The 25,117-nt window shown below is 27.4% G+C and overlaps 1 protein-coding gene across 6 annotated transcripts in view; it reads left to right on the top strand.

Moving 5' to 3' along the window:
• The window catches only part of LOC142325064 (serine/threonine-protein phosphatase 2A 56 kDa regulatory subunit gamma isoform-like), a 166,549-nt gene that overhangs the window by 20,262 nt on the left and 121,170 nt on the right, over nt 1-25,117 (top strand). The window contains exon 1 of one of the 6 annotated variants that reach the window (XM_075366380.1): nt 1,756-1,851. The exons of the other annotated variants lie outside the window; for them this stretch is intronic. The gene's annotated coding sequence lies outside the window, so the exon portion shown is untranslated. Of the gene's footprint in view, nt 1-1,755; nt 1,852-25,117 lie in introns of those variants that run through there. 6 annotated transcript variants of the gene reach the window in all.

The following is a 25,117-nucleotide window of genomic DNA, read 5'->3' on the forward strand; positions in this document are numbered from 1 at the left end:
TAATGAAATAAAATTTTATGTACGTTTCATTTAAAAAAATAAAGTATATATGTAATTTAATAGGAGTACAAGGAAGTCATGTGGTTTTAACATATCAGATGTTTTGTATTTGTTTTTATCTAAATAATTTATGAAGTAAATATTTTAAATAAAATCTTCAAAACAAACTTATGTAATGTCTATAATAATTCAATAAATTAAAATTAAAAAAAAATAAAATAAGTAATGTAACATCTTGGCTTTGTGTGCAATATGATGTTGACTCATGTTGCATACTCATACAAAATCCATTTTATAAGATTCAACATTGATTTATTGTGAACGTTTTTTTTTGTGTTTTTTTGCACAGACCATTGGTTAACACCACATTAACGGGATAAATTGCTTGTCAGAAGATTGTATTGCCATCGTATGGAAATTCAAAAAAAGTAGATTTTCTATAAAGTAAAACTTTATTGAAGCAGCATACCCTAATGTTGTTCTTTGAAATTGATTTAGTAATCGTATACAGAAATTATCCACCTATTGATTGAATACAGTTATGTTAAAAGATTCCTTGTACATGAAAAGCTCATTGGATCATGTCTGTTTCTCACTATTCATTGATATTTTGTTTGTGTTAAAATTTTTATTTATTTTGCTATGAACTTACTCTCTAGCAGTTTTTAGCTTTGTACTTACTGTTTAGCATTGCCACTGTAGGTTTATGCTTCTGAAAGGAAATTTTATCCTAAACTTATTAATTATTCTATCCTTTAATTGTAACCTTTCCAGTGTAGCATAGGCTTTTTATAATGGTTGATGTAGAGTTAAACTAAAATTAAGCTGATGTTTTATAATATACATGATTTATTCCACAGTAATTGTGGAAGTGATGCATTAATTGTTTACTTGTGAAAATGTATGTTATCATTAAATAACGTTACATGCCATTCCTTATCATGATTTTTTATTTCCATAATCTTTTACTTAATAAATAATTATATTTTGTTAAGGTCAGATTTAAAAAAAAAAATAATGTCACAAATTCACATCATACTCTTTCATACCATAAAGGTCACTGTTATCATCAAGTTATAATCGGCAGTAGATATGATTTCATGATTTTTCTGTTGTTCTTTTTTATAAACTTAAGTGAGTCTTTAAAAAGAATCCTTATGTATTATTAATTATGTTTTTTCAGCCATCTTATTTATTGACTGGTCTATTACTTGACTTAATTTATTTAATGTATTTTTTCCAAAATACTATAGTTTGTGTTCATAGTATGTTCAAAATATTTATGTTGAGGAACATTTTATCTCTATCAATTTTTAATTGATAACGTTTTAAATAGTTAATTATTCCTTTTAATAATCTATATCTTTTGTTCTAAATATACTCACCTGATCATTCTGTGTTTGAGATTAGCATATAACCTTTGATATAAGCCATTAATTTGTTAGGTTATCAAAGATCATCATTATGACAGCTTTATTGAACATTTTTTATTCTACTTGCGCTTATCATATTTGACTAAGTGTTAAATAAATATTTTAAATTAGGAAAACAGTTTGTTTGGTTTGTATGCAATCATGTTTACAGTGTAGTTCTTTTGATAATTTTTTTTGTGTCTTTTATTGACAATGACAAGTTGCTTTTAAGGGGTATTGAATTTTCACAGTATTTAACATTCTTCTGAAATCATCTTTTAAACATTTTTGTATGTTTTTCTGGGTATTTATACAATGTGTGGGGTGGAGTTAAGTTTTGTGCTATCTCAATGTGACCTGTTGACAAGTAATTTAATAAGGTTGGCGGATCTACAGCATAAAGGAATTCTTCAATGGAACATAATAATTTTTCAATTAGGTGATTTTTGCCCGTTGGTGTTTATTAGAGAATAATATCTTAAAGATAATTTAAGTAAGAATTATAATAAACAATATTAAAATTGAGCTTGGTAATTTTTTATTAAATGACTTTGACAAAATGACTTTTCAGTCTTAAAAATTTATTTAATATCTTTTGAATATTTTATTAATTAAAATTTTAGAATATTTTATTTATTGCTAAAACATTTAATTTTTATAGCAGTTCTTATGTTTGGACTGTTTTAACGATTAATTTACATAAAATATTATGCTGATTTCCAACAGTTATTATTATATTTGCTTTACTTAATTTGAAGAATTGTGTGACTTCTTTTTGAAATTATATATTTTACAAGACGTGTGGAAAGTAAAAATCCAAAAAAACTTTAGAAATTTCATTATGTTTATTTTCAAATATTTACTGATATTTACCTGCATACAGCTCACAATTACATACAGAAATGATTACATCTTAATTTTTTAACATAAACATTGCTATTATCTAAACTATCTCAACTAAGCTGTCTGGGAACCGGCTTTTGTATCCTCTAGCCAAAGAAGTTCCACCAGTCTTGTCTGTTGAATCAAATCATGATCTTTTCTTTCATCCTCATCAAAATTTTTCATGGTGAAGTTTTTCTTCAGCTGATTTTAACAATTAAAAATTACTTGTCACAAGATTAGGGCTTTTTAGTGGATAATCAAAAACATCCCATTCTAAATATCTAAAGTAGTGATATGTACAGTACACAACAATTTTCAGAGAGGAGGCCTATACTGTGTATAAATACTCTCCTCCTTTTGTTTTAAATTTCATGAAGTGTATAATATGCACTTATGCACTGGCAGTTTTTCTCACCTTGAGGCATGAAGTCAACCAGTTCTATTCCAAAATTTAGCCATAATTTTTTGGTTGAAGTCTATTTTGAATTTCTTGATTTTGGGTAAGTTTTTAAGTTGCCATTGCGGTGATTTTCACTTAATTCAGGCGTTTATTGAATTTTATTTCCAGTCACAAAGAGTCCGGAGCTTATCTCCTTCCTCTTAATGTGCAAAAAGCATGAGTAAAGAATCCATCCGGTTTTTGTGATTTTTCATTGGTTAATGTTTTGGGCCCTCAGTTTTTTATAGTCTTGTTTTTTCTTCATAACTTCATGAATTGCAGTCTAGACATTTAAGGAATGTTTTTTGTTTTGTACAAAAACAAAAAAAATCTTTGCAATGTTGTAAAGAAGGTAAGATTTCAAACTTGGCATCCTGCTCCTTTGTTGTGAACATTAGTGTTTTTTTTCCAACAATCATGGCTCCTTTTCAGCATATTTTATAAATTAAAAATTCATTAAACACTCCCCGTGGGGGCAGATGTGGGTTATATTTTAACTGGGTAATACCCAAAAGTAAGTTGAGTATTGATAATTGTGCAAAACCAGGCTTAAAAATACTGGAGGAGGCTACAGAATCAGCTGCTGATTTGTATGCAAATCAGATGAGGTTGTAATGATGGTGAGGGGAACATCAGTGCTCAGTGCCAAGTGAGTGTTGTACAAGAAAGGTATGAGAGCTTAAGAGGACTGCTGACAAAAGCCTTTGGCTTAGAAGCAGCAGGGATGGCAGACTACCAGAAAAGTCCATGATGGGATCCTCTATACATCATTAAAGATGTCACTAAACTCTACTGATATGTTTATGAATTCAATTGGGTAACAATCTTTTCTGGCAAGAAATCTTACTAAAAAATAACTTTCACAATTAGTTGGAATTTGGGCCAGTGATGGAATTTAAAAATTATGTTACATATAAATTATTTAAGCATCTGTACTTATACTAATAAGGCATTGATGTCGACTATTAATCAACACATGTCGATAAAGTAATCAACAGCGTGAATGTATATTTCCTTCATAGTTTAGATATAGTGCATTTACTTTTTAATCACACCTTGTATTATTAAGAAGAATAATATAATTAAATATTTCAGTAGTAGGCTTTATAAATAGGATATCTCAAAAAGAACTGGAAATTATATATAATTTTAATTACATAAGGCCACACCACTATATTTAAATTAAAATTTTAAATTCTATGTATATTTAAATTTTAAAAGTTATGAAAGATGTCAAATTTTAGTTAAAATGTTACACCAAGTCGCGAAAAACATTCCTAAGGATCCAAGATTATGCACAGAGATGGAGGTCAACTGTTAACTATCATCTTTAGGAAATGAATTTGGGACATACATTTTACTATTTAAAATAATGAATAAATTTAATATAAAAAGTATCTAAAAAAAAATGTTTAATTTTTATCATTTTCTGTTTCTGTGAGCAATGTATGAGTATAAAGCTGGCCCTAATAGTTCTTACTATCCTAGGCAGAACTGAAAATATTACTCCTAGTCCTTGACACATGCATGCACGCGTGTGCGTGTGCACACACACACACACACACTTATACACATGCATAGATTATTAGTGAAAGTAGCCGTAATATTTACATAAAGTAGATTATTTTTATTTTATGCAAACATAAAATATTTATCAGCTAATATAAACATGGAAAGTTGTATTCGGTTTTAACTATTTTGATACATTATTCCTTCACAAATGCCTATCTTTTTTATTTATCATTGAATGTTTTTTTTTCACTTTAAAGAGGAATCAAACTTGCCTTCCAGTGATTACACTTACTAGATGTAACATTTGAATGTAATACTTGCTAAATATTATTACCTTATGTGTGCAACTTAACTCACCTTTTGTTATGTTCTGTCCTGAATATGACATAAAAAAACCATTTAATGTATAAGTATATGGACACACAGATGAAATATATTATATTCAGACTCAACTGAATGAAATATATTATATTCAGACTCAACTGAATGAAATATACAAATCCAAAGTATGACATTATTCATTGCTTCTACATGTATCATTTGGTTTTGTATTATATGCATGCAGTTGCTTATATTTATCATTGTGAACAGTGACTGTTGGCCAGTGGAAAATAACAGTATGTGTAATTATATTAATAATGCAAATATACTTATTCATTTCTCTTAATACAGGGTATCTCACAAAGAAAGAGAAAGAATTTCAGTGAAAATAAAGAAAAAAGTTCATATAAACATGGTTCCAGAAACACTTTGTTTTCAAGCCACAGCTTACAAAATGTTTTGCCCTGATTTCTCCTTGAATGGTAAAGTGAGACCATACTCAAATTATTGAAACTTAAGAGGTAAATTTGATGGTTTCATATGGTTTTTTTAGCTTAAAAATTGAATACAATAAGTCCCAGAATTTATTATATAACTTTTGGAAAAGTTGTTGTAAAGCAAAAACATTTTGTGTCAAAGTACAGTTTTTTTATGTTTGATGTATAGGAACTTCCTTAAATTACCTATAAACAAAAAACTTAGCCATAAAATTTACAGAGAATTTATTTCTGAGAAAATTTATTTAAGTAAGCTTTGACTGACCACAAAGAAGAAATTTGATTATTAGAAACAAAATAGACTGGAATGTAGCAGAAATTTACTTGAATGTAGTTTTAAACCAAAACAACAATCATTTCAATGTTGGAAAATTTTTACTAACAAAATCAATTATTAAAAATAAATAAAAAGAAAAATTAAATAACCATTATTTTAATTTCATTGCATTACATAAAACATGTTAAACAAAACTTTTTTCATTACAAATAGTTTGGCAAAAATAAACTGAGAAATTTTTGTATTTTGTTAATTAGCAGTTAGCAGCTGATCAACAATTGAAATTGGTGTATTGCAATTGAATAGATTTGTATGTTTTCAAAATTACAAAAATTACAGTGCTTATGAATTTCTAAAAATGCCTTTTCAGTTTTTAAATGAAGAATATATGACATCATTTTTGTTTATGGATATTATAATGGAAATATAAAGAAAGATTCTAAATCCAAAGAGCTTCGGTTCAACATTTCAGAATTTACTCACTTTTCAGTTATTATATCATGTTCATATTCTGTTGAACATCAAGAAGGACTTGGAGAGCAGAATGTAATAGTATACTTAGCCTGGGGCTCAGTACTAGTGCAAATTTAAAATCTCATCAGTCTTTGAGAAAGTACAGTGTGATAATTATGCTGCTTCTAAATTTCTGTCTCCAAGTCAACCATTTTAATGTAGGTTCTACTTTATTTGATGATAAGGTAATGTTTCCAAGGGATAAGTTAATATTTTGCAAAACAATCATTACTGGAGTTTCAAAAATCCATATTTGACATAGTAGAAAGTTTTATGTTAGTGTTTGGTGTGTGGTATTATTTATTCACGAACATTTTATTGGACCATTTAGTTTTAAAGATCACCTTATAACTTAAATTTTTAGAAATTTTAATATAAGATTTTCAAACAATTAGATTGATTGAGCAAGGCAGACCAGTTAATTGACCTCCTAGATACCTGACCTAATCCCAGTGGACTACATCTGTAAAGTAATGTGAAATAGTTAGTATATGAATAAAAAATAATTAGAAAATAAAAATTAGTGGCAAGAATTTTTAGTACAGTTGAAATTATGAAAATAGTCGTACATTAAGAAGAGCTAGCCAAGGAATTTTAAATCGAATGGTGTATTGTGTAAGCAGTGAAAGAGAATTCATATCTTTACATATACTTCAAAGTAAATTTGAATTTTGAGCAATTATTGAAATAGAAGGCTTGATATATATTTTTAGTAATTTCATTTCTAAATATTTTCCACTATTAAAATTTTGGTTTAAAATTATTATATACTATTTTCCTGCGTTGTAATATATATATTTAGTTAAATAATATTATTTATGTTTCAATTTGTTTTGTTTTTAAGCCTTCTTCATGTTTAGTTGATATTGTTTTTTTATAATTAAATTTTCAAAAAACTTTTGTTGCAAAATTTTATTGTTTGCAGGCAATTTATTTATTGATCGTACATCGAACCTGAAACATTGGTTTTGTGACACCAATTTTTTTCATTTTACAATAATTACTAGATATACCGTTCTGGGACATATTTTATTCAATTTTTGAGGTCAAAACCCATACGAAACCATCAATTTTACTCATTAATTAACATTTTTAACAATTTCAGTATGATTTCATTATATTTGGGAAGAAATCGAGGCAAAATTTTTCACAAGCTGTAACTTGAGAACTAAGCATTTTCAGACTCATGAAAATGATGATATATGAACTTCATGATGTTTATATGAACTTATTAATTTGTGAGACACTGCATATATATATATATATATATATATATATATATGTGCATCGTTAAAAAATGTAATTCTAATTCAGGAGTTCTTCCAGATTCATTATATAATATGCCAGTAAGAGAAATTGAGCTTTCATTTTGTGATAACTTGAGAGATTGGGCTTTAATGGTCATTCATCTTGCTTTAAGAAAGCTCATTGATTAATTTGTAGTCAGATATGAGCAGACTGTAAACACCGACCAACAAATTTTTTTAATGAGCTTAAAAATAGTACACAAATTTATCTAATGTAATAACTATTCTACTTTTTTTATGTTCTTTTTTATTATAAGTTGTAGGTAAGCTTTGTTTATACTTGTCAAACAATAAAATACATTTTTATTAAAAATACTACATTTATTTTTATTTATACAAAAGTTAATTTAAATGCTTATGATACTGATATATAAAAAATACAAAAACCACATATAACAGAGATAATACTCCGTAAAATACAATACATGACAGTATTAAATGTAAGCTATTGTAAAACATGACAACAAAGCAAAAGTTCAATTATTAAAGATGAAATATATTTGTCAAAATTCAATTTGTTGTTATAAAATAAATGGATTTGACAAATTTCACGGTACCTGCTCGTAATTTATATGTATTTGAAAGTAAGAGAATTTGAATTTTGTGAAATTAAAAATAAAAAAAAAAAGCTTTTTCCTTTACAGACTGAATGTAGTTTGTATTTGAATTCATTAAAATATTTTATTATTGCTATTGTATCTATGTTACGATTATGTATATTTTATTCGTATCATTAAAAACATTATTAATATTTGTTTTAAGCAAATGAAAATAGTACTACTCATAATTAGTTTCAGCCTCACCTCATGACGTTTGGAAATTGGTTCAAAAAAATCATTTCAGAGATTTTGTTCTACTCCTGTACAGGTGACAGCTGATGAAGTTGCCTGTTTTGGATGTGGTAAGGTGATCAGTGTTATGCTTGTTCATTTGTTGTGCTAGTCAAATTTTGTCTTTGCAACAACTCAACATTTAACAGTGAAAAATTTATTTTAAAAACATCAATTTAACAAGCATGACACTGATCAGATGTAATATGTGACCACCTCATGCAGATGTTTCTATCACAACAAAAATTCTGACATCACTGATTAAGGAGCTAAATTAAAGTTTTGGAGAGATCTTTTGGAATCATGTTCTCATTGCGTAGAAAATGAGTTATTTATTTACTTTTAATTTTATTAAAAGATACATTAATTATGCACAAATTCAAATATTTCAGATTAGATTTTAAATTATATCTATCGTTACATAACTGTTATTTTACCCTCCATGTCAAATAAATTGGCACACCTGATTATAAGGTGGTTAAGTGATGGACACAAATTTATTGAGTTTGGAGTGTTGTTTATTGTTTTCCAGTGATGATTTTTATGTTCTTTTCTGCTCTTTCACTAATTTTCTTTCCTATTTTACAACCAACTTACACAGTTTTTGAAAACCTAATCCTTGTTATTATTTAATTTTTATCACTTGTTTTGAGAATACTAAAAATATTTATATTATATGGCAAAAATTCTTTGTGCTGATAAAAAAATCTTGGAAGCAAAAGTGATGAATAGTTGTGTCTGATTTATTTGCTAAATACTAAGACTTCAAACTTACTTACTTTTTCCTTTAAAGTTTTGTTTATTTTTCAGTGCATGTTCTTCTGCGATTATAAAATTTATATTTCTTCTGTAGAAATACCATAATTCATAAGAATAAATTATATCACAGTATTTCACCTCTTAGGATAATGAATATTTAAAAGTAAAGGCAAAACTGGAAGTAAAATAGTTAGGTCAGAGAGAAGAAAAAGAACTAGAATTTTATGTTAACTTCAAAAACAAGAATTCAGCCAACTTTATATTATTGAGGGCTGCTTTCTTTCAAAGAGTTTTTGTAGTTTTCTGCTTAAAACTATGTAAATTTAAATTAACTGAAACCATTGGAAGCGTTTATTTTTCAGACTTTTTATATATTGGTACTTGTTGATTAGCAACTGACCTAATTGATAAAAAAAGTGAATGTGAATGAAAAATGAATATTCCTTCCAAGTACCACATATAATTTGTGTATTTAATGATAATTAGACAAGATTAATGAGTATTAATGTTGATAATTAATAATTCGGTGTACTGTACTTCGTATGATATCCAAACATAACCTAACACTTGCATCACTGGCCAACCTCATCTACTTAAGTTTCTAATGGCAGTTTTTGACAAAAAAGAAGTGAAAAATAGGTGGCATCCAGATAACCGACAAAATAAATTACATGGAAAGCTAACAGACTAGTTTTTAAAAGAGAATATATAAAAATCTACTTGTGGTCTGTTTTAACTAAAAATATACTTTTTGTATAGTGGCAGTTTGAAAATTTCTTTTTTATAGCCATCGCTGCTTAGTATTGAATTATGAATAATTATAGTAGTCTGATGTCAGTCATATTCACTGTATTTTCACAGAAATAAAGGAAAATTAGATTGAAAATCTGAAAAAATATTATCTCCAGTTCTCAAAAAGTATTAGCTCACACACAATACATTGTTTCTGATTCATTGTTACATTGTTACTCACATTCCTTTTCTTATTTAATTAGGTGCAGGTTTCTTGGTTGAAGAAGTTTAATAAAAAAATAAAAATTAAAAAAGTATTATTTTTTAATTTTTGGTCTATTTTTTACCTTTTAAATATTCTGATTATTATAAAGTTATTACAGCTGTTTAAATAAATACATTTTATTTTATATTTTTGCATCCAATAGAGTTTCAAATTGAGAAGGGGAGTGATCAGGCCTTATATTTCAACTTAAATAGACAACCCTGTTTTTCCATTTCACCTTGTCTTCATCTGAATTAGATGTTATATAGTGCTTTTTAAATGTTACATATTTCCTACATAATTATATTATATCAAGAGTGTAATTAAAAGAAAACCTTTTTTAGAATGAATGTCTTTTATTATAAAATTTTTATTTATCCCAATCTCTTTGGAGGAGTGGTAGCATCTCAGCCTTTTATCTGGAGGTCCTGGGTTTCTATCCCGGTCAGGCTTGGCAGTTTTCGTACGCTACAAAATTTCCACTTCCAAATCGTACACACAAGCTCAACCATATGTGGCACAAAGCTAAAAAAAATTGATGTAAGGTGATAGAAATGCATTAAGTTTAATTTGTATGTTTTATTCTTGGGAATACATTAAAATAAAAGAAATATCCTCCTTAACAACATTCTTATTATTTATTCTTTTCTGATCAGATTCTTTTTTAACATTGATTTTTTTTTACTTTGTGTCTTGTTAATTTGTTTACATTATTTATTTTATTAGCTAGTTTTCAAATAATTTATTTATATTTCAGTTTGTTTGATGATGAATTTATTAATTTTTCTCGCTTTCAAGAGGCTGTTCAGTTGAGTCTCTTCTCGTGTAAAATCACTGGCTAATCATATATGCAGCTAATCTTATCTGTTGAAATAATAATGTCATTATTTCAACATTTAAATAAAAAAATTCAGTTCCGAGTATAATTATTTTACCTTACCTTTATCTAGATTTTCACTCGAATCTTGCAGTATCACAACTGATCTATAATGATCCACTTATCTACTGTGTTTATTAATTCATGGTAAATTTCATGATGTAATAATGAAATTTTTTTTGTGTTAAAAGATTTGAATTATTATAGTACAAATTTTTGATATTATTCTAGTAATATATATATATTTTTTTTAAACTTATTTTGGCCAAATACAAGGTTTGATTTAAAAGTTTTAAGACTGGACTTGTTTGTACAAAATTACAAAAAGTTTTTTGTTGTTTTGGTTACAGGCTATTGAGATGATCTCCTTGAAAGTAGTCCCCTTCTGACTGAACACACATACTCCAATGGTGTATTTGGAAACATTCCTGGAAATTTTTTTATTAAGTGTGTTAAGATCCCTCTCTGTATTTGCCTGGTTATCTTCAGTTAGTCAAATCGATTCTCTTTCAGCAAAAATTTCAATTTAGGAATTTTACCCACAGAATTGAGGTAACCACCAACACATTCAACCAATTTTGTCAACCTTTTTTCGGTTGTGTTGAACTTTGAGTTTTCCACCGTGATTAGGCCTTGGTTTTTGGATCATACCCATAAACCCATGATTTGTCGCCTGTAATCTGGGTAAGTTATGACCTAATTAATCAGTTATTCTGAAACTTCAAGTCAGTGTTGTTTCTGCTGGTCTGACAATTTCAGAATGAATTCACATACACTCAATACATGTTCAAATCTTCAGTTAAAATTGACAGAACCATGTAGAAATGGTTAGCTAATCAGCTATCTCACTGATTGCAAGTCTACAGTCAGAATGCACTAAACTGCAAACTTAATATTTTCATTGATTTTTTATGTGGAAGGCTGGCCGGACGGGGGTCATCTTGATGGCCACCTGTGAAGTAAGTTGAACCATTTGGAAACATTTGACTGGCTTAGATATTTATCTCCGAAAGCTGTTTTTATGAGTCTCCAAAGCTGATTTCCCAGTTTTCAAATATTTAATACAAACTTGTTGCATTTATTTTTTATCCATTTTGCGAAATCAATAATCCGCTGAGAACTGAAAACACTTCTTCACTCACCAAGATACCATTCTGTAATGAACAGATATCACAGTGATCTTTTCAGGACATTTCAAGAACAAAACAAGCTTTTTCTTTCATACCAATGGGCAAACCTACCCCCTCCTATGGATCAGTGGTGACACCTGTCAAAACTTTCCAATCACATCCCATATTTTTAAATTTTAGAATTTTAAATGTGGCTTTCTACTTGAAAAACCTTTTACATTAAGGCTGCAAGTTTTTCTTAGTGAATGTATTTTATGATAGGAAATTCATTGTATTTTGTTAGTATGAGAATTGAAATTTTTATTGAATTAAAAATTAATTCAATTAGGCAGTTAGATATAATAATAAAATGTGGTATTTATAGTGAAGTCAATAAAAAGAAAACTGAACTATTGGGGGAGAGAGAGAATTTAATTAAATTGGCAGTAGGATTTCAGATACTGTATTGATTTTTGATACAAATATCGATACTGATCTCAGATACTGCTGTTATAGTGATAAAATCTGATTATATGCAAGATCTACTATTTAAATAACATCATCGATTTCTATCTGTAACATATCATACAGTAGTTTCGTCTAGAACAAAAAGATGTCAAATAGAGTTAAAAATCGCTTTCTTGTAGCAGTAAATTTTTAAAATGTGGTTTACTCTGGATAACTATAAAAAAAAGTTAAGAATCGTAATGTTATGATTTCTTTTCAGTTTTATGATTTTTTCAGAGAAAAGTCATAATTTTATTGAGATATTGCAGTAAAAAATATACATTGAATATTTTTTTAATTTAGTTTAATCAGAATGATATGAAGTATTCTATCAATGATGAATTTGTCATTTCATTTTCACTTTTTTCATTCTTACTGTTTTTTAAATTCTTTAATCACAGTTTGTTATTTTTACAGTTATAAGTTTTGCTTTATCACGTCTTTTTTACTGTTAATTACCTTTTATTTTATATTTTAATTAATGATTATTTATGATTGATTTTTCCTTCAACATTAATTGCAGTTTAATTATCTACTTATTAACATGTTTATTATATATGTATGAATATTTGTACATACTTTGTGATATCCTTATATTAATTTTATATGTATATTATATCAAAATTAAAATATGTCTGATTTTTTTGTAATACATGTAATTTAATGATTTAGAACTTTTCTGTATTATTGTTAATTATCAGCTTTGTTGACACTCAGTAAATTCTTTGTTATACTGCTGATGAAATACTGATGGTCCTAGGTTCATTTTTACATCTAGATTGTAATTTTATATTCATTATTTCACTTATGTAATTCTCATTAAAATATTTGCTCTTACTTGTGCTTACTAAAAATTTATCCTTATATTTTTAATTATTTTTTTTTATTCAAAATCATAAACTTACGAGGATTGACTGCACTAATTCCTTGAACTTAGATATTTACTAGAGATAAAGATTGTTGGATATGTTCTAAGAAAGACTATCGAAAAATATGTAGCCTACTGAGTAAAGGAATATTTTTTTTAGGATTTCTAGATTACAACGAAAAACAAATAATACAAATTGGTGAATATATGCTAAATGTTAACACATTAAGTGCAGTTGATGTTAATTAAATGATGTGACTTTACTCATTTACTGGTGAAGTCATCCAACATCAGTAATAAAAATATTAGCCATTATTTTGTCTACTTTCTCATGACTGAACCTACTTTTGAATGAAAGACTACCTTTTATAAACATATTTAACAATGGACTAGTAGTCTTTGTTGAATTTTAACACAGATTGGCTATCTCAGATTCAGTTGAATGATGTAAATTGACATTAGCTGTATACATCTGGTTTGTTTGAAAATATATATTATCTTTAATTGAAAAGATTCTTCTTTACTCTAAAAACAGACCATTTCTTTCCTTAAAATTGTTACATTAAAAATATTTCACCAGCATTTTATTAGTCTAAACTTTTATTTCTTGGAAACTTGAATAAGAATAGTCTACATAGTCTGTCTACATGAATAAGAATAGTATTTTTCTCATCAAGTTTGAAGCTAAATACAGAGTTATTTTTTTTCTTACTTTTACTTTTTTTTTAGATAATGTAGTTTACCTACAAAAATGAAAATATTCATAAAATCAGTAAATGAAAAATAACAATTATGCTCCTGCAAAGAGAAACCTTCACCTATTGAATAAATCAGTACATGAGTTTTTAATCTAGCAGAAAAATCCTGCCTTTACAAACACTTATTTTGATTTTTTGACTATGTACAAGTATATATTTAAATCTTTCCAGGATTCATATTGAATTCTTATATTAATACAAATGGAAAGGAAAAAACAATAACCTTTGGTCATCGAGAAATTATTTACACTATATACTAACAATTGGAATGCTTGGATTTACTCTTGGAATTTATATTTTTACTATAGGATGTTTAATTATGAAAAAACAGTTACAGAGCTGGTAAATACATTATTTAACTTTATATGATGTATAAATGTGTAAATTCCAACTAGGCATGCTTTTCTCATTCAGTGATAAGAGAGTATGATGCCTAATATGATAACATAGAAGATCTTAAATGTAGTGATGTGCATGTGTACGTAAAATTATTCTTGTTATGGAAAAAAGAATTCTGTGCTGTTAAAAACATAAAAAATTCAAAATACATATTTGAGATTACTTTTTTTAAAATATCTTACAAGACATACATAATTGTGTATGCCCTGATTGTTGTAAAATATTTATATATAAATAATAACCGAGTATGTGATTCATTAATTTAAGTCTTGATTAATAACAACAATAATGATAAGTCATGGGCTTGTGTAATTATCTTAATAAATTCATATGTCTATTAATAATTCATAACCATTGTGTTCATTACTGTGCGTTTTGTGTAGCATGTTGTAACTAATTTGTAAAATATCGTTCTGATTTAGTACTATCCCTTTACTTTACTGTTTTTTTTTTTAAATATTGTAACAGTATTATTAATATTAATTGATCGGTTTCATTTTCAGATTGCTTGTTAATATATTTTTTAAATGTTGTTTATGAGAATTTCCTTTGTTTTGTTTTATCTTAAGTAATAAGGAATAAACGCATGTAAATAGGTAGATATTTTCTTTACAAAAAAAAGTTATCAGAGTAAAGAATAGAAGAATTACCTAATAATTGATAATTCTCTTGTTTTATTCATAAATCCTCTCTTTTGTATATTCTTTATTTATCCATTAAAATATTACTTTCTGTAGTTTTACTACTTTGTGTATTTTATATGAGAAATTCAAACTCATTTTGCACTGATATTTTCAGTTGCCTTACTTTAATTTTCCAATCGCTGTTTATCCTTGAATTTTTTCATCTAAATTTCTTTTCATTATCAACGTAAATCATGAATACACATTTCGTCAAACAATATTGATATTGTTGTTTTTACTAGTGATAAATAGTGTAGTGCAGTGTATACATCATTGCAGTTTGTATAAGAATATTTAATTAATTACATTTGTCTTGGTGATACTTGTACTTTTTCCAAGTGTGCCTTCTTTTAAAGCAGATATTTCACCAGTGCCATCCTCTCTCTCTAAAGGTAGTCATTTAGAAAAGAAAAAAAATTATTAAATACTTATAATAGATAACAAGTTTATGCTTCAAAAACTGTTTACAAAGAGTTAGTTTAAAAAGATTGTTAACTAATACACAGTTGCAGAAAAAAAAATCAAATAGATAAATATTAATTAAGCGTAAGTCATGTTTTTTATACAGAAAATTGTACATATAAATGAAGATGATTAATTTTCTTTTTTTAATTGATTTTCATTACAAATAAAAATTTTCATTACAAATAAAATTACTGTAGATCTGTGTAAAAATCAATTGAAAGTAATTTTTTTATTTATTAAAAAAAGGTACAGGAATAATTGTAAGAAAAGGCAGTTGAGTGTTATGATATAAAGTAGAAATGTTGAAAACATTGGATGCTGAAGGGAAGAGAATTTTGATAAGTCTATTCAGTGGAGTATATAGGAAGGGAAAATAATCAAAGAACTCCAGAGAAATCATTGTGTGCTTAGAAGAAAAACTTTAAAAAAGTGAAGAATATACAATGTTAAGTCTGATATTTCATACAGTCAAAATAATAAGCGGAGATTGAATGGAAAATTAGATAGAATAATAGAAGAAAAGCACTATGAATTTAGAAATGAGGTAGGGACAATGTATACAATAGGAACGGAGAAAGAAAATGTAGAAGTGGTAAAAAAAACATATTTGGAGTTTACTGACCTCTCTTTTTTCCTGTTTAGCCTCCGGTAACTACCGTTTAGATAATACTTCAGAGGATGAATGAGGATGATATGTATGAGTGTAAATGAAGTGTAGTCTTGTACATTTTCAGTTCGACCATTCCTGAGATGTGTGGTTAATTGAAACCCAACCACCAAAGAACACCGGTATCCATGATCTAGTATTCAAATCCGTGTAAAAATAACTGGCTTTACTAGGACTTGAACGCTGGAACTCTCGGCTTCCAAATCAGCTGATTTGCAATGATGACTAAACCAACCCGGTGGGCTGGTGTTTACTGACCTGGAAAAGACATTTGACACAGTTAGATGGTGCAGGATGATGTATGTACTAAGGAAAAAAGAATAAATTGCAGGAAAAGAAGACGGATAAAAGACTTGTACATAAACCAGAAAGGAAGAATAAAAATAGAAAAAGAAAAAATGAAGAAGAGATTGAACTTGGGAGAGGAGTCAGGCAAGGGTATTGTTTGACTTTTTTGGCCAATATGCCTCTTTAGACACTGAGAACAGGTTTACATTACTGTTAGATGACTTAAAAATAAATATGTAAATACTGTAAATATGACCACTATCCTTTTTCAGCATGTTTTCTTTAGTATTCTAATATCTCATTTGAAATAATAGCATCAACTTTGGAAATTAATAGCAAACAGTTTATTTATTTATCAATTGTTGCATGACTTTTGAGGCTGCTTATATTTTACTGTAGCATTTGGCATTTCAAGCTTCTTCATTTATCTATAGACTAAATTTTTTTCAACTGTTAATCAAACATTATTTTCGATATTCCCTGTTACATTTCATTTCATATGTAAGTGCTATACCAAATAAATTTTGAGAAATTTCTTGTAGTTTATAAATATGTGTGTTGTGAGTATTTCCATTTCTACTAAAATAGTCTTTTTTGTTCTACTCTGCATTTAATGTCTATTCTGTATCATCCATGTCCAGTGATTGCATTAATAGTGAGATCTTTAATCTTTTGTTTATTGTTATCCTTTGAAAATCTCATCTTTTTCTTTTTTTGTGTTTTAGCATAGTAAGTTTTATGATTGAATTTCTAAGGATTGTACATAATTATAAATTTCAAATTGTATTGTATTCATTATTTACAAAATAGATTGCAGATTTGTTTATTTACAATCAAGTAGATCTGCAGTTGTTTCTTTTTTTTAGAAATATGATTTAATATGTATGATTTACTTTTGAGCAAAATAATTTCCTCTCTGTTTTTCATTTTAAATATTCATATATAATTAGAAGAAGGTTAAAATCAGAGATAAATTCATTAACTTTAATTCCTTAAATTAATTTACTAAAAATAAAGTGTCACAAAACTTCCTGTAACATGTGTACATAAAATATCGCTTAATGTGCATTATATCAAAATTTGTGGCGAAGCATTAATATCACTGCCTCTTCTCTGATGATTCTGAATTTTAGCCTGGTTAAACATGTAATTTTTTTACATGTTACAAAAATTAATTTTATTATCATCCATCAGCAGCGCATAGGGATGCCAACCAGAATAAATAATACAAAGGAATTAATTGCTGTTGAGCTCTCTGTCAAGTCAGTTAGACATTCAACATATCTCTTCATTGTTTCAAGGAAACAGGTTTTGTAGTTTCTTAAATGTGACAGAAAAGTACGTTTTGATGTTTTTTGTGTGTGTATATATATATATATATATGTATATATGTATATATGTATATATGTATATATATATATATATATATATATAAAATATTCTATTCCATTCTATTTTTTTCCTTTTTTTTAGGAAACTAATCTGTTAAATCATTTTCTTATTAATGCCATTTTGTTTTTTTTTGTCATTGGAAATTGATATAGTAACTTATTACCAGAAAAAATTCTGGCACTGTTAATGTATTGAATGTATATAAATGACTGTTATTGGTTTTACTGGTCATTAATTGCTTCTTTTTTTCTCTTTTTATAATAATAACAGTAAAAAAGGTGATATAGTATTATCTAAAATATTAAGTTACCAAGGTCATTTGTACAAAAGAATCTTATTAATAATTGTTTATTCGTTTATAAATATGATACTAAACTACTGTATTACTACATGCTAATTTATTCTTTGTAATAATATACACTGCGGTGCCATTTAGAAAAAATTGAACCACATCACACATTGCAATAATCTTTTTTGTAACTGACTTACTTATGTAGCTTTTGCAAAGAGAAATAAAATTTAAAATCATTAAAGTTGAGAAACAGTCAAATTTGCAGTTATTTAAAGGAGATTTATTTTTAATCATCAATAAACTATTCTGTCTCCTTAATCTGTAAAACATTTTTGATGTGTGGTCAATTTTGAAAGGCACCAGTTATTTAGTAGAGTTTTCTTGCTTAAACATCTGTGTCTCTTATTAGTGCAAGAACATAATCTATTATATAATATAAAATTCTGTGTTATAGAGAGTGCAGTATCAGGTGGCTTGTATTTAATCACCTTAAAACTGTCAATAACCCGCTTAGGAAGACAAGTACTAACCTCTGTGCCACTTAAATACACAAAGACTTGATTGCTACATTCCAACCCTGTAGGGGAAGCACCCGCCCTTGTGACACTTCCAGTTGCCACCACCCACGTTCCTAGCCCTGATGGGCTTTAACGGGAACTTGTTTGCCATTGTATCAAAATTATAATTTGCTGATGAACAACATAATTTTACAAATAAGATGTTACAGCCAGTAACAAAAAAGGGGTAAGTTACAAGTGATAAATTTTTTTATTGTAGCAATGGTTTACACTTAGAAAGAGGTGCTGGTTTGGTTCAGATGTTACTATAACACTGGCGTGATATTGTTGCTAGGAGAAAAAATAACAAAAAGTTGAAAAGATAACTTCTTCATCAACCTGCCGATCCTTTGTGGGTGGAATAGTAGCGTTTTTCCTTTCATCCTGGACAGGTTTAGCATTTTCCACATGCTAAAAAATTCATCTATTATCATAGATGTCATTAGGTTTATGAACATGTAGCAACATGGAAAAAATTCAGCTTGCATGTATTTGTATTGGTCAAAAATGATGTCTTACTGAAATTTTTGTAATTCTTCATTTTTAACGTTTACTAAGATTAGAAGTACTAAATTATTGATTAAACTGTTATGAATGAGATTGCATTCAATGTCTATTTAGCTTTATATCCGAGAATGTTCTTTCCCTCAAATTATGAAATTTGATATGATGGAAATTTATAAATAGACTTTTTTATTACGGATCCATTCATTACATAACAGTGTTACTTAATATTTCAATGAAATGGTTTTTAAAAGATAAGCAATTGTTACACTTTCATAGCTTTTGCTATTAATCAAAACATAAATTTACAAAAGTCTCCACATTTTGTGCTATAACCATGTCAGCACATGCAGCCATGCGTGTTATTTTCATCCTTTTTTTCCACACTAGTCATCGATCTCGGTGCATAGTATGGGAATACGGATATTGTAACCACTGTTTTATTGTAAAACTGCTTTGGTGTACAGTTAGAGATGTAATTAAATAAAACATTGTTTTCATAAAACTAATATAAATTTTTCATTAAAAACATTTTGTAACTGCAGTAGATTGCTGAACATATTAATTTTCTTTTATTTATCATAATTTTGCAACTTAATAAATATTTCAGTTTTATCTTTAGAAAAAAAGAAGAAAAGCAATATTTCATTTTTATATCCGAAGTAATGTGTACTTCATTGTTAAATATTTTGTATATTTTTATTTATATAATTTTTTGTTTTGTCTTGTTTATTATTTGTTAATGTCAATTTATGTCATTTTATTGTTATGTATTACTAGTAATTTGACTTTTACCGCTGCTATTATTATACTTGTAACATGTATTTTTTTTTGTAATATTTTTATCATTTATATTTGTTTTTTTCCTCTGTGTGTGTGTGTGTGTGTGTGTGTGTGTGTGTGTGTGTGTGTGTGTGTATGTGTGTGTGTGTGTGTGTGTGTGTGTGTGTGTGTGTGTGTGTGTGTGTGTGTGTGTGTGTGTGTGTGTGTGTGTGTGTGTGTGTGTGTGTCTATGTGTATCATAGATGTATGGTTTCATTGAACTAATTATGCAAAGTAGTAGAGAATTAGCATAAACAAGGGTTATTATTATTTAAAAACTAATTAATGGTCTTATTAACATTGACATTACATTTTTTTTGCATAACTTTAAATAGTTTATTTATTTTTATTTGTATTTTTTGATTCCTTGATGCATTTTTTTTATGTTCATTCTTCTTCTGGTGATTATTAATTATCTTTGTTTATCTGCTTTTTAGGTGACCATAATCTAATAATTTTGCATTATTAATGTTAATAGTTTCCTTTTGTTGGTATACGTTCTATTCCTTGATGATTAGTAATTTATTCTTCCAACTATTTTTCTTTAAAGCTTTTTCTTAGTTGTCTTATACTACTTTTTTTCAACACATTTTCTTAATATTTGTTAAGAAATGTATTTTGATTTTTTGTAAGTTACTTTTATTCTTTCTTGCCAAGGTACTCTAGAAGGAAATTATGTGTTTGGATGGTATAATTTTCTACCCATTTCAGTAACTTTAAAGTTGTCATATTAATTTTTCATAAAGTTGTATCAAAATTTGTGTCGAGCATACCATGGACGCTGGGTGTCTAACGATATAAAGGAAATAAGACACCATATTCTCCAATCTGTAAAACTGTTTAAAAATAAACAAACTGTATCAAATAATAGTACTAGAAGAGAGAATTTAGAAAGTATGTATGTGTTACGTAGTTATAATTATGCTAGAAAAATAGTTTTAAAATTGAAAATAATATACATAATTTATTAGAAATAGTCATGAAATAAATGATTACTTAGGAATAAATAATTTTAAATAGAATCATTGAAAATTATTTTTGAAATTATGAAAAACAAGGGCAAAAACAACAGATTTTGAAATTAAATGAATGAATGATTCTGGTCTGATTATTTAATTTTACAACATTTAAAAAAAATTTTAATTTTCATAGATAAGATATCAAACTCATTATTTATGTTCAGTGAGTGACGCTATATATTTGCTTTAAAAAAAAATTGATCACTGAAGCAATAGAAAGCCAAAAAATTCAGTTATTGTTTTTTTAAATTGTTAGGGATTATCTTCCAATCCTTTGATAATTTTAAATATCTACCTATCTTATTTACAGAAAAATAATTTAAAAAAAATATATATATAAATCAGTAGAGTGAAATTGTTAAAAGTTATACAAATTTATTTTAAAAAGTCACATTTTTAGGGGTTCTAATCTTTTTTTTACAAAACATTTGATGGGTCTGAGGTTACTTGTCAGATTGGTTGAGCCTGCCATCAATTTATATGACATTGAAGATGTAATATCCTCTAACCCAATTTTTCCACGATTTAATAAAAAAAGATCTTCCTAATACAAGAGTTACCACACCAGTTGTTGATTAACTGGTCTTAAAATAAAAGTTAAATAGAGGCCGGACACAAACATGTACTGAAATTAGTAGTGTATGGATTGCTTATATTCAAAGATGATAAGTTTAAAAAACATGTTAGAGTATTTATGGTGGAGAAAATGTGTCTGTGTACTAGTGTGTATAAAATTTTAATTTATTTGATAAAGTACAATAGTAATTAATAGATAAAAAGAATTAATGAGAAAATGGAAAGTTTAGTATTTATCCTACATTTTACTTTTAATGAAACAACTATTGAACATTTCACGGAAAATGTTTCTCTCTCTCATTAAGGTTGTCTCAATACTGATGAAATTATGATCCAGTTATCAGATGTATTTGATAGTTATTCATACCACTTGGAAGACAACATAGTAAAAATGCTTTCTTTGGTATGTTTTTAAGTTTTATGCTACACCAAATAAACTGATTTCAGTTGTTAGAAATTCTAGTGGTTATGTAAGTTTAATAGTTATTAAAAATATTTTAATAGTAATAATTATTAGAAGAATTTTTTCATCATCATTGGGCTATAACATAATGACACTTGATGTAATTCTGATATCCAAAATCCAAAGGTAAAGAAAGTAATTATGTTCTCACAACGCAGAGAGAATTGCCTCCAATCATTACCAGTGATATACAGTGATACATTAAATTCAATGATTTACAGATGTTTATAAAAACCATTTCAAGAATTCAGGGCATGATCTCCCACATCAAAATAAAGAAAAACTTTTATAAACATACATCTGGAAACGCTTAGTTTACTGGCTGTCTGCCATTTTTAATTTTTAACATAAAAGTTAATTTCACAGGTATGGTTAATTGTATTGAACTGAAATTTTGTATATCGCTAAGGTACCTATTGGTTTACTTGAATAAAAATCATTTCTCAACAATCCATTTCAAAATGGTGGCCAAGTAAATTATTTCCTTGTTAATAATATCTTTGCAACCACTAGTTTATTTAAACGTTATGTTATTACAAAAAAAAATGTTAAGCGTTTTATGACAAAGATTACAAATTATTTATTTAAATTCATTCATAATTAAGGTTATGGCAAATTTTTTCAAATGAGTGGCTAGATTTTTTCATTGACTGCCAGACTCTTTCAAAGATGCCAGGTGTCTGATGAATCCTCTCAATCCCATTTAGAATTCTTGTGAGCAATTATTCTATGTTATCCTTCAGGATAACATAGAATAACACTTGTACACTTGTCGTGTACAAGTGTTTTTAAATGATCCCATAAGAAAACGTTGAGAGGATTGACGTTGCAGGCCATGCTACTGAGTCTTTTTGACCATTCCATCTGTTTGGATGTGCTTCATTTAGGCGATCTTGAACTTGTAATCTGTAATGAGCTTGAACCACATTTTGTTGCATGTGTTTGATGGCAAATAAATATTTGAGTAAAATCTTACTCATATTTGAGGTCTTGTAAATCTGGCTTCATCAATAAAGAAAATATCATTAAAAAAATTCAGATTAGTACATTTTCAGAAAAGCCACTGGCATGGTCAAACACAGTGAGTATAATCTTAAGGTAAAGATAGTTATATTTGCTGATAGTGATTGGCATGGAGTTGCAAAACCTTTCAAACTGTAGCAATACTAACATTAAACTCCAAAGTCAGCTCTCTAGTATTTTTAATAACATATTTTTTAATTAACACATCCTCCCAAATTTGGGTGTACATATTGAACGTGGTTGTCCTGATTTACCATGTTTTTCAGGTTTTAAACTAACTGTGTTTTTGAGCAGTTTATGAATAGATGAAAACATTGTGTGAGAAGGTAACACTTGATTGGGAAAGTGTTCCTGATACACCCTTGGCTCTAGGGTGTTGCAATATGTGAGACCGTGCATTAAATGCATGTCAGCCATTTCTAAGCTAGTATAAGATTCACAATACCTGTCATGGTGAATAAGATAATGGTAAAAAAAATAATTAACTCCTGCAGCACAGATCATTGTATTCACTTAATTAGTAAAAGACAAACTGGGTATTCGTTTTTATTTACATTTACAACAATGACTTGGAAATTAGAACATCTGTTTTAATGTAAATTATTTTTATTTATTAATATTCTTTATTATTATAATATTTTCATGATTTCAGTAATATTTTATTATAAAATTTTCAATATTATTAAATAATTTTAATTTATTATATGATAACATTAATAAAATTACTGCAGTTGAGATTGTGTTGAGTTATTTAATTTTATTTGGGATGAAATGAAAACTGGTTTTTTAATCTATAGTGACTCACCAAAAATTTTTGCCATAATTTATTGTATATATATGAGTGGATTTAAATAAGTAAGGTGTTATTTTCTTTATGGAAAAAAACACTTACTATTTTTTGTTATAATATAATTTAAATAAATCAGTGGTTGCAAAGATATTGACAATTAAACAATTTGTATTGCTGCCATTTTGAAATAGAATAAAAGATCAGCTTCATTATTTTTATACCAGCAAACCTGTATGTACTCTAGCAGTATTCAAAATTTCAGCTCAGTACAATTAACCATCCCTAAGAAATTTTTTTTTTTTTTTTAATTCATGCCAGATAGCCAGTAAACTAAGCATTTCTGGACATATGTTTATGAAAGTTTTTTCTTTATTTCAATGTAGGGGACCATCCCCTGAATTCTTGAAACAGTTTTTTAAACACTTTTATATATTCCCCAATTTTTGAGAGCCTTAGCTCTTGTTCTGTAAAGTCTTATCATATACAACTAATTAAATGTGCATTCCTTTTCCTTATTTTTTATCAGAATAGACTTTTTGCTTTAGTACATCTTGGAAATAGTGTATATTCAAATGGGTGGTGTTTTTTTGTTATCCTATCCTAATCTGTTTAAATAAAAATATAAATGTACCTTTGTTCAAAATCTTAAATCTCCAAAAGTTCTTTACTGATTGCTTCGATATTTTGATATAATATTGTATTTGAATATGCGCGTGTTTTTATATACCTAAGATATCACTCCTGTGACAGGTAAAAACATGCTTTTTTTTAAAAAACAGCACTATCTGTTGGACATTAAAGCAGCACACACTGTACTAAATATTTTACGATTCAATTTCAACGTTTCCAATATGTGTGTCCGTTTTAGACTAAAAAAACTACTGGACCGATTTACGTGCTGGGAAAAAGGGAGAAAGGAAAGAGTCAAAAAAGGTAAAAGGGAAGAAGGGGAAAATGGAAAAAAAACGGAGAAAAGGAAATGGAAAGAGAAACAGGGGAAGAAGAAGGAAGGGGTTAAATGGGAGAAGGGGAAAGAGAATATGGTAAAATGAAAATGGGGAAAAGGAAAGGAATAGGTTAAAGTTCTGATATTCCATTTTGTTAATGTTTTATCAAACTTAGAGTTGTGTTCATTTAATCTATATGTATACTAAAATCTAGCAATAGCAAAGCATTGCCAGATGTGCTAGTTTTAAATAAAAATAAGATACAAAGTAAAAACTAGAAAATCTTCATTTTTTCTTTAAATTTTTTACTTCTGGATTCATTGGCAATTTAAGTGCAAGTAGTTAATAATTGGTTTTAATTT

The sequence above is a fragment of the Lycorma delicatula genome, chromosome 5 (assembly GCF_047948215.1).
Source record: "Lycorma delicatula isolate Av1 chromosome 5, ASM4794821v1, whole genome shotgun sequence".
In the NCBI taxonomy this organism is placed as follows: Eukaryota; Metazoa; Arthropoda; class Insecta; order Hemiptera; family Fulgoridae; genus Lycorma; species Lycorma delicatula.